General features: G+C 48.5%; 1 pseudogene; it reads left to right on the top strand.

Moving 5' to 3' along the window:
• Positions 1 to 309: 309 nt before the first annotated feature.
• The window catches only part of LOC135533963 (ubiquitin carboxyl-terminal hydrolase 32-like), a 42,240-nt pseudogene continuing 33,023 nt past the window's right edge, over positions 310 to 9,526 (top strand).

The raw sequence follows: 9,526 nt of genomic DNA, 5'->3' as shown, positions 1-9,526 counted from the left end.
CCAGTCAGTGAGCTAGCTAGTGACGGGATGAGTAGTGTCCTGGAGTCAGCCAGTCAGTGAGCTAGCTAGTGACGGGATGAGGCATGTCCTGGAGTCAGCCAGCCAGTTAGCTAGCTAGTGACGGGATGAGGCATGTCCTGGAGTCAGTGAGCTAGCTAGTGACGGGATGAGGCATGTCCTGGAGTCAGCCAGTCAGTTAGCTAGCTAGTGACGGGATGAGGCGTGTCCTGGAGTCAGCCAGTTAGCTAGCTAGTGACGGGATGAGGCATGTCCTGGAGTCAGCCAGTCAGTTAGCTAGCTAGTGACGGGATGAGGCACGTCCTGGAGCCGATCCACGGGAGAGGTAATGAGTTTTATAGATTAGCAGTGTCAGGCAGGCTGGAGCAGCATCCTGATTTAATGACACACAGCAACAAGATGAGCAGGTGTTTATTCCCCCTCAGCTCGGCTTTCCTTGCTCGTCCCTTGCAGACCTTTACCACTGCACTCTTCACTGCTAGGCTCGCCCACGCTGGCCTGCGTTCAGCAAGCATGACACAAATAGCCTTTTTTCAGGTTTGTTTAGCGTTTGGGATTGATACATTGACTATATTGGTGTTGTCAGTGTTTCTGAAAGACCAGTTGGAGGACCTATTTTTGTGGTGTGTGTGTGTGTGTGTGTGTGTGCGACGTGTGTGTTTGTAGGATTTAGTATTGTCTAGCTGTTCTACTCTTAAAGGGGCATTCAGTCAGTCAGGGGCGGGCCCCACCACACACGCCTCCCATTCCACACCATGCTCCTCAATATTAATCCACCATTACTTCCCCCAAGCTCTCTCTCTGTCTCTGGCCTGGGAAACATATGTTAACATTGCCAAAGCAAGTGAGGTAGATCATATACCAAAGTGAGGTTGTGTTCTCTGTTTAAACCTGATGTTTCGGAGCGTTTCTCTGAGGACGGAAGAACTGAATGATGGTTAAAAGGTTATTGAACCGTTGAAGTGGTTGGTGTTTTACTGGTTTCCAATCAGTCCTCTTGACCTCTTCACTTCTCTCTTTCTCCATCAGTCTTCAGATTGAACACACACACACACACACACACACACACTTAACTCTCTCCGCAGAGACAACTGGACCCTGTTGAGCTGGGCTCTTCCAGGAATAAACCTCAGGAGAACGGATGGTTGGATGGATGGAGGGGGAGAGAGGATGGATGGAGGGGGAGAGAGGATGGATGGAGGGGGAGAGAGGATGGATGGAGGGGGAGAGAGGGATGGAGGGGGAGAGAGGGATGGAGAGGAAAGATGGATGGAGGGAGGGAGAGATGGATGGAGGGAGGGAGAAGATGGATGGAGGGAGGGAGGGAGGGAGGGAGAAGATGGATGGAGGGGAGGGAGAGGATGGGATGGAGGGGAGGGAGAGGATGGGATGGAGGGGAGGGAGAGGATGGAAGGGAGGGAGGGAGAAGATGGATGGAGGGAGGGAGAAGATGGATGGAGGGGAGGGAGAGGATGGAAGGGAGGGAGGGAGAAGATGAATGGAGGGAGGGAGGGAGGGAGGGAAGGAGGGAGAAGATGGAGGGAGGGATGAAAAGCTCCTCTCAATCCACCCACACATCCCAATCTGCAGCTCACTGCTATAGGCTGGCTATATTATCCCCCAGTGACATCACTGTCTTATTGACCAATCCGTCTTATAAACACAGACAGCAAACCAGGATGTCGGCCACAGCAGTGAAAGAACCGGCTTGGGTTTGGTGAACCGGAATGGCCTCCTCTCCAGTCAGAGAGTGAATATGACCTTAGGATGCATCCCAAATGGTGCCCTATTTAGTAGTGCACTATGTAGGGAATAGGCTGCCATTAGGGATGCAGGCTTAATTTGTGTATGTGTGTTTTTTTACACCTGTCTGAGCGACATGTATGGGATGACTCATGGGACAGTGGGGTGGAAAGGGATGCCTGGGCTAGTAGGAGCTAGCGAGAGCCGTAGGCTAATCTTATCAGTGTAAAGCTGTGGATTAACGCGGTACTGTGGGAGGATGAACCAAGGATCTCTGACCCTGGGGCTGGCTGGCAGGTTTCATACTTAACAGTAGCTATATTGGTACACCTAGTGAGCCTTGGCCCTGCCTTTTTGAGTTTGATTCATGGTCTCACCTCAAGACTAAACGGGACTAAATCACTTACAGATAGGGTCGCAAAATTCTGGTAACCAGAATTCCCAGGTTTTCCAGAAATCCCAGAAATGTTTTATTTATTTATTTTTTATTTATTTTTATTTTGTAAGATTCAGGGAATAAAATCTTGACTCCTCAAACCAGGATTTCTCTTGGGGAAAGTTACTGAAATTTTGCAACCCTACTTACAAGATCTGGGACCAGGCTACTTGAGACTACTACTCAAGACTACTATCCTCTGTCCTGCTCGTTAAGAAAACTGTCCAGAATCCACATGTCCATCAGAATGGAACCGTGAAACGTGTTGACGTCATCTGCATGTGTCTCCATATCGCCATCCAAGTTCACAAAGTCCACTATAGCACCATATTGATATGGTCTGAAGCCTTTGTTTCCTTTCCTTACTAAACACTCGTAGGTCATGTGACTTGTTGTTGTTCTAATAAGACGATGCTCGGGCGGATCTACAAACAAACAAAAAACATTCTAGGTTGGTTGCCATTTTTTCAAAAGCATTTCCTCCTCCTCCTTCTCTCCTCTCACAGTAGAAGAGTCTGATATCATTGACTTGGAGAAGCGCTATTGGCTGCTGAAAGCCCAGTCCAGGACCGGACGCTTTGACTTGGAGACTTTTGTCCCGTTGGTCTCTCCTCCTATTCACGCTTCGCTAAGTGAAGGTATGGCATATTTCTGATGTGTTCTTTGATGCCAGCCGGATGTTATGGGGACATGTTAAACCTGGTTCCCCCAGATAGACAGTCACCCATGAACATTCAAACACAGTTATACACACTAACACTAACACTCACACACACACTCACACACTCACACACTCACACACGCACACTAACACACACACACTAACACACACACACTAACACACACACACTAACACACACTCACACACACACACACTAACACACACACACTCACACACTAACACACACTCACACACTCTCACACACACACTAACACACACTAACACACACACACTCTCACACACTAACACACACTCACACACACACACATACACTCACACACACACACACACACTCACACTCACACACACTCACACACACTAACACACACACTCACACACTAACACACACACTAACACACACACACTCACACACACTCACACACACACTAACACACACACTCACACACACTCACACACACTCACACACACTCACACACTCTCACACACACACTAACACACACACACTAACACACACTAACACACACTAACACACACACACTCTCACACACTAACACACACTAACTCACACTCACACACATACACACACACACACACACTCACACACTCACACACTAACACACACACTCACACTCACACACTCACACTCACACACACACACTCACACACTAACACACACACTCACACACTAACACACACACTCACACACTAACACACACTAACACACACACACACTAACACTCACACACACACACTAACACACACACACTAACACTCACACACACACTAACACACACACACTAACACACACTCACACACTCACACACTAACACACACTAACACACACACACTCTCACACACTAACACACACTCACACACACACACATACACTCACACACACACACACACACACACTCACACTCACACACACTCACACACTAACACACACACTCACACACTAACACACACACACTCACACACACACACTCACACACACACTAACACACACACACTAACACACACACACTAACACACACACACTCACACACACTCACACACACTCACACACACACACACACTAACACACACTAACACACACTAACACACACTAACTCACACTCACACACTCACACACACACACACACTCACACTCACACACTCACACTCACACACTAACACACTCACACACTAACACACACACTCACACACTAACACACACACTCACACACTAACACACACTAACACACACACACTAACACTCACACACACACACTAACACACACACACTAACACTCACACACACACACTAACACACACACACTAACACACACTCACACACTCACACACTCACACACTAACACACACACACACACTAACACACACACACACTCACACACTAACACACACACACTCACACACTAACACACACACACTCACACAATAACACACACACACTCACACACTAACACACACACTAACACACACACACACAATCATCAATCTATGACTCACTGCTTGTGTCGTTAGAGGATTCTTTTTTGTTGTTGAACGAAAACATGGCCGAGCGATAGCTGCTGAGCTGGCCTTGGGAAAGGTTGTCTTTGCGCTAGCTAACGCAAACGTCATATAGCTTACATTGTCAAACACGCAAGGTTAACAGCCAACGCAGCTAGCAAGCTAACTTGATTACAACGATGTCGACACTGACCTGAACAGGAGGACCCCTTGGCTGTATGTTTCAGTAGTAGCCGCTAGAGATGCTTCCTCTCACGACACTGGGTCCCAGAGCGAGGCACAATGAAGGTCGTCGGTGGGCAGGGATTTATTGCAAAGACACGCCTTCCTCAAGGCCAGGCCAGTGGCCATGTTTTCTTTTCAGTCCTCAATGTTTTACGAATATTAATGTGATCCTTGTGATACGGTTTAAATGAGTTCCCAAAAGATCTGATACCAAACCTTCACACAAAACTATTTCTCTTTTGCAAACGTCCATTTTGTAGTAGAACATGGTTTAACTTGTCTTTTTGTTGATCATGTTTTCCAGGTTTGTTTCATGCTTTGATGAGAACTGGACAATCACATCGACTTTAAGGAGATCTCCTGTGGCCTGTCTGCCTGTTGCCGGGGGCCCCGTCGCCGAGAGGCAGAAATGTAAGAGCTGCTGTGATCTGTTGTCGAGAGTAGTGATTTCCCTAACCTAAGGCTTCCTTTCACACATTATGGTGTGTACATGTACGCTTGAGTGGAAAAGCTGCAATGCTTTTCCCAATCTCCTTATGTGGGTCCTGTGTGGCTCAGTCGGTAGAGCATGGCGCTTGCAACGCCAAGCGTCGTGGGTTCGATTCCCGCTGGGACCACCCATATGTAAAAGTAGGCCCCAGCCCACTTGTGTCGCTTTGGACAAAGCGTCTGCTAAATGGGATATATATATATATATATATATATATATATATATATATATATATATATATATATATATATATTCCCATTTAGCAGACGCTTTTGTATTTGTAAAAACATAGATGTGGTTGATTTTAAATTTTTTTTTTTAATTTTTTTTACGATCGTCAACTGCCTCTGAATAGTCATTAGTATGTAATCTACCCTGTCGTCTAGATTCTCATCGGGCCTTGAAATTACATTTCACGCTTGGAAATGGCTGCAGATATTGGAACTCAAGACTCCAGTTAATTATCTAAGTAGCTCGCTACAGATCACACGGAGGAATACAGATGACTTGCACAACATATTTGGTATCACTGCGGCTTGAACAGCGACTGTGGCTTGAGGAGTCTGTAGTTAGAAAGTACAATGTTATGTTAAAGAGTATTTTTGTACCCCTCCTCTTTCTCTCTCGTGTTTCCCCAGTTTGTTCAAAGTGTTTGACGTGGACCGGGATGGGGTTCTGTCCCGAGACGAAATCCACGAGATGGTGGCCGCACTCCTGGAAGTTTGGAAGGACAATCGCACAGACACACTTCCTGTAAGTACTGTTGGACACCACTTCCTGTAGGTACTGTTGGACACCACTTCCTGTAAGTACTGTTGGACACCACTTCCTGTAAGTACTGCTGGACACCACTTCCTGTGGCAATTGCTGGACACCACTTCCTGTAAGTACTGTTGGACACCACTTCCTGTAAGTACTGCCGACACCACTTCCCAAGTACTGCCGGACACCACTTCCTGTAAGTACTGCCGGACACCACTTCCTGTAAGTACTGCCGGACACCACTTCCTGTAAGTTCTGACTCTCATTATCCTGTTTTTAGGAGCTGCTCACCAACGTGTCGGACATCGTGGAGGGAATCCTGAACATGCACGACACGACCAAGGTGAGACTCTTCTAGGAGATATAATAGCTGTTTTTGTCTGTAACGTGATTGGATAATTATCTCCATAATGCTACTGCTGTCCCACTGACATTTTAGCCCTTGTCTTTGACCCTAACCTTTTGACTCGACCTTTGAACCTCACACACAGCTGGGTCACCTGACCCTGGAGGACTACCAGATCTGGAGTGTGAACAGCGCTCTGGCCAACGAGTTCCTCAACCTGCTGTTCCAGGTCAGAACGAACACACACACACACACACACACACACACACACACACACACACATTTGATGGTTTGTTCCAGTTCTGTTTCCATGTTTCCCCCTCAGTTTATAGTTTGCTTTCTCTTCATGCCTCTCTGTCTGTGTTTCTGTAGGCCTGGGGCTTTCTCTTCATGCCTCTCTGTCTGTGTTTCTGTAGGCCCGGGGCTTTCTCTTCATGCCTCTCTGTCTGTGTTTCTGTAGGCCCGGGGCTTTCTCTTCATGCCTCTCTGTATGGGTTTCTGTAGGCCTGGGGCTTTCTCTTTATGCCCCTCTGTCTGTGTTTCTGCAGGCCTGGGGCTTTCTCTTCATGCCTCTCTGTCTGTGTTTCTGTAGGCCTGGGGCTTTCTCTTTATGCCCCTCTGTCTGTGTTTCTGCAGGCCTGGGGCTTTCTCTTCATGCCTCTCTGTCTGTGTTTCTGTAGGCCTGGGGCTTTCTCTTTATGCCCCTCTGTCTGTGTGTTTCTGCAGGCCTGGGGCTTTCTCTTCATGCCTCTCTGTCTGTGTTTCTGTAGGCCTGGGGCTTTCTCTTCATGCCTCTCTGTATGGGTTTCTGTAGGCCTGGGGCTTTCTCTTCTTGCCCCTCTGTCTGTGTTTCTGCAGGCCTGGGGCTTTCTCTTCTTGCCCTTCTGTCTGTGTTTCTGCAGGTCTGTTACATTGTCCTGGGGCTTTCTCTTCATGCCCCTCTGTCTGTCTGTGTTTCTGCAGGCCTGGGGCTTTCTCTTCATGCCCCTCTGTCTGTGTTTCTGCAGGTCTGGGGCTTTCTCTTCATGCCTCTCTGTCTGTGTTTCTGTAGGCCCGGGGCTTTCTCTTCATGCCTCTCTGTCTGTGTTTCTGCAGGTCTGGGGCTTTCTCTTCATGCCTCTCTGTCTGTGTTTCTGCAGGCCCGGGGCTTTCTCTTTATGCCCCTCTGTCTGTGTTTCTGCAGGCCTGGGGCTTTCTCTTCATGCCTCTCTGTCTGTGTTTCTGTAGGCCCGGGGCTTTCTCTTCATGCCTCTCTGTCTGTGTTTCTGTAGGCCCGGGGCTTTCTCTTCATGCCTCTCTGTATGGGTTTCTGTAGGCCTGGGGCTTTCTCTTTATGCCCCTCTGTCTGTGTTTCTGCAGGCCTGAGGCTTTCTCTTCATGCCTCTCTGTCTGTGTTTCTGCAGGCCTGGGGCTTTCTCTTTATGCCTCTCTGTCTGTGTTTCTGTAGGCCTGGGGCTTTCTCTTTATGCCCCTCTGTCTGTGTGTTTCTGCAGGCCTGGGGCTTTCTCTTCATGCCTCTCTGTCTGTGTTTCTGTAGGCCTGGGGCTTTCTCTTCATGCCTCTCTGTATGGGTTTCTGTAGGCCTGGGGCTTTCTCTTCTTGCCCCTCTGTCTGTGTTTCTGCAGGCCTGGGGCTTTCTCTTCTTGCCCTTCTGTCTGTGTTTCTGCAGGTCTGTTACATTGTCCTGGGGCTTTCTCTTCATGCCCCTCTGTCTGTCTGTGTTTCTGCAGGCCTGGGGCTTTCTCTTCATGCCCCTCTGTCTGTGTTTCTGCAGGTCTGGGGCTTTCTCTTCATGCGTCTTTGTCTGTCTGTGTTTCTGCAGGTCTGTTACATTGTCCTGGGGCTTTCTCTTCATGCGTCTTTGTCTGTCTGTGTTTCTGCAGGTCTGTCACATTGTCCTTGGGCTTCGACCTGCCACCGCTGAAGAGGAGGGACAAATCATCAGGTATACACATCAACCACCTGTCCTTCTGCCCCTGGGCAAGGCAGTTAACCCACTGTTCCTGGTCCAGAGGGGTTAAATGTGTTGTACAACTGTCAAGGTATCCCCCTTTCACATCCCCCTTCTCCTGAAGAACTACACCTCTACAGTTGTGTGTGTGTGTGTGTGTGTGTGTGTAGGGGGTGGCTGGACAGAGAGGCCAGACATGGGCTTCAGCCTGGTGAGAACTGGTTCCTCATCTCCAGCCAGTGGTGGACGCTCTGGAAGGGCCACGTCAACTATGTGAGTGGAAGTCCAAGGCTGCGTCCCAAATAGCACCAGGGCCCCGTGGGTCAAATGTAGTGCACTACATAGGGGATAGGGTGCCAAGTGAAGCACCCGAAATGTAAGCCTAACTGTTAAGTTAAATAGCAGAATATGATAATCACTCACCCTCTCTATCTCTCTCTCGATCTATCTCGCTAGGACCGCAAGTCCATCATGGTGGATCAGCCCTCTATCCTCTCCTCTCTGAGGAATCCTCAGGCCTCTGCCATCGTCGAGCCTGCCCCCTGGAGCCAGGGGTAGGTGAAGGTCTGGGGTCCCCAGCCCAGCCAGCCCCTCAGAGGAGAGGTCCCCTGATGCTGTGTCCAGCGCCTCTGAAGCCACAGAGACACAAAGCACCGGTCAGTGACCAGACCACTAGACCACTTCGCTGTGTGTGCTGTTACGACCTCAAACTATGGGTTATAACTGTTTATTTATTATTTATAAACTACTTATTAATTCATGATTTACTCTTTCTAAACTACTTTTAACCATTTTACAACCCCTCAAAGGGTACCTTAACCTGACTGTACAGTGTCCCTGTACCTGACTGTAAAGTGTCCCTGTACCTGACTGTAAAGTGTTCCTGTACCTGACTGTAAAGTGTCCCTGTACCTGACTGTAAAGTGTCCCTGTACCTGACTGTAAAGTGTCCCTGTACCTGACTGTAAAGTGTCCCTGTACCTGACTGTACAGTGTCCCTGTACCTGACTGTAAAGTGTCCCTGTACCTGACTGTAAAGTGTCCCTGTACCTGACTGTAAAGTGTTCCTGTACCTGACTGTACAGTGTCCCTGTACCTGACTGTACAGTGTCCCTGTACCTGACTGTAAAGTGTCCCTGTACCTGACTGTAAAGTGTCCCTGTACCTGACTGTAAAGTGTCCCTGTACCTGACTGTAAAGTGTCCCTGTACCTGACTGTACAGTGTCCATGTACCTGACTGTACAGTGTCCCTGTACCTGACTGTAAAGTGTCCCTGTACCTGACTGTACAGTGTCCCTGTACCTGACTGTACAGTGTCCCTGTACCTGACTGTACAGTGTCCCTGTACCTGACTGTAAAG

The sequence above is a fragment of the Oncorhynchus masou genome, unplaced genomic scaffold (genome assembly GCF_036934945.1).
Source record: "Oncorhynchus masou masou isolate Uvic2021 unplaced genomic scaffold, UVic_Omas_1.1 unplaced_scaffold_2846, whole genome shotgun sequence".
Lineage (NCBI taxonomy): Eukaryota > Metazoa > Chordata > Actinopteri > Salmoniformes > Salmonidae > Oncorhynchus > Oncorhynchus masou.
The sequence above is the reverse complement of the archived record's forward strand: the minus strand, read 5'-3'. Positions and strand labels throughout refer to the sequence as shown.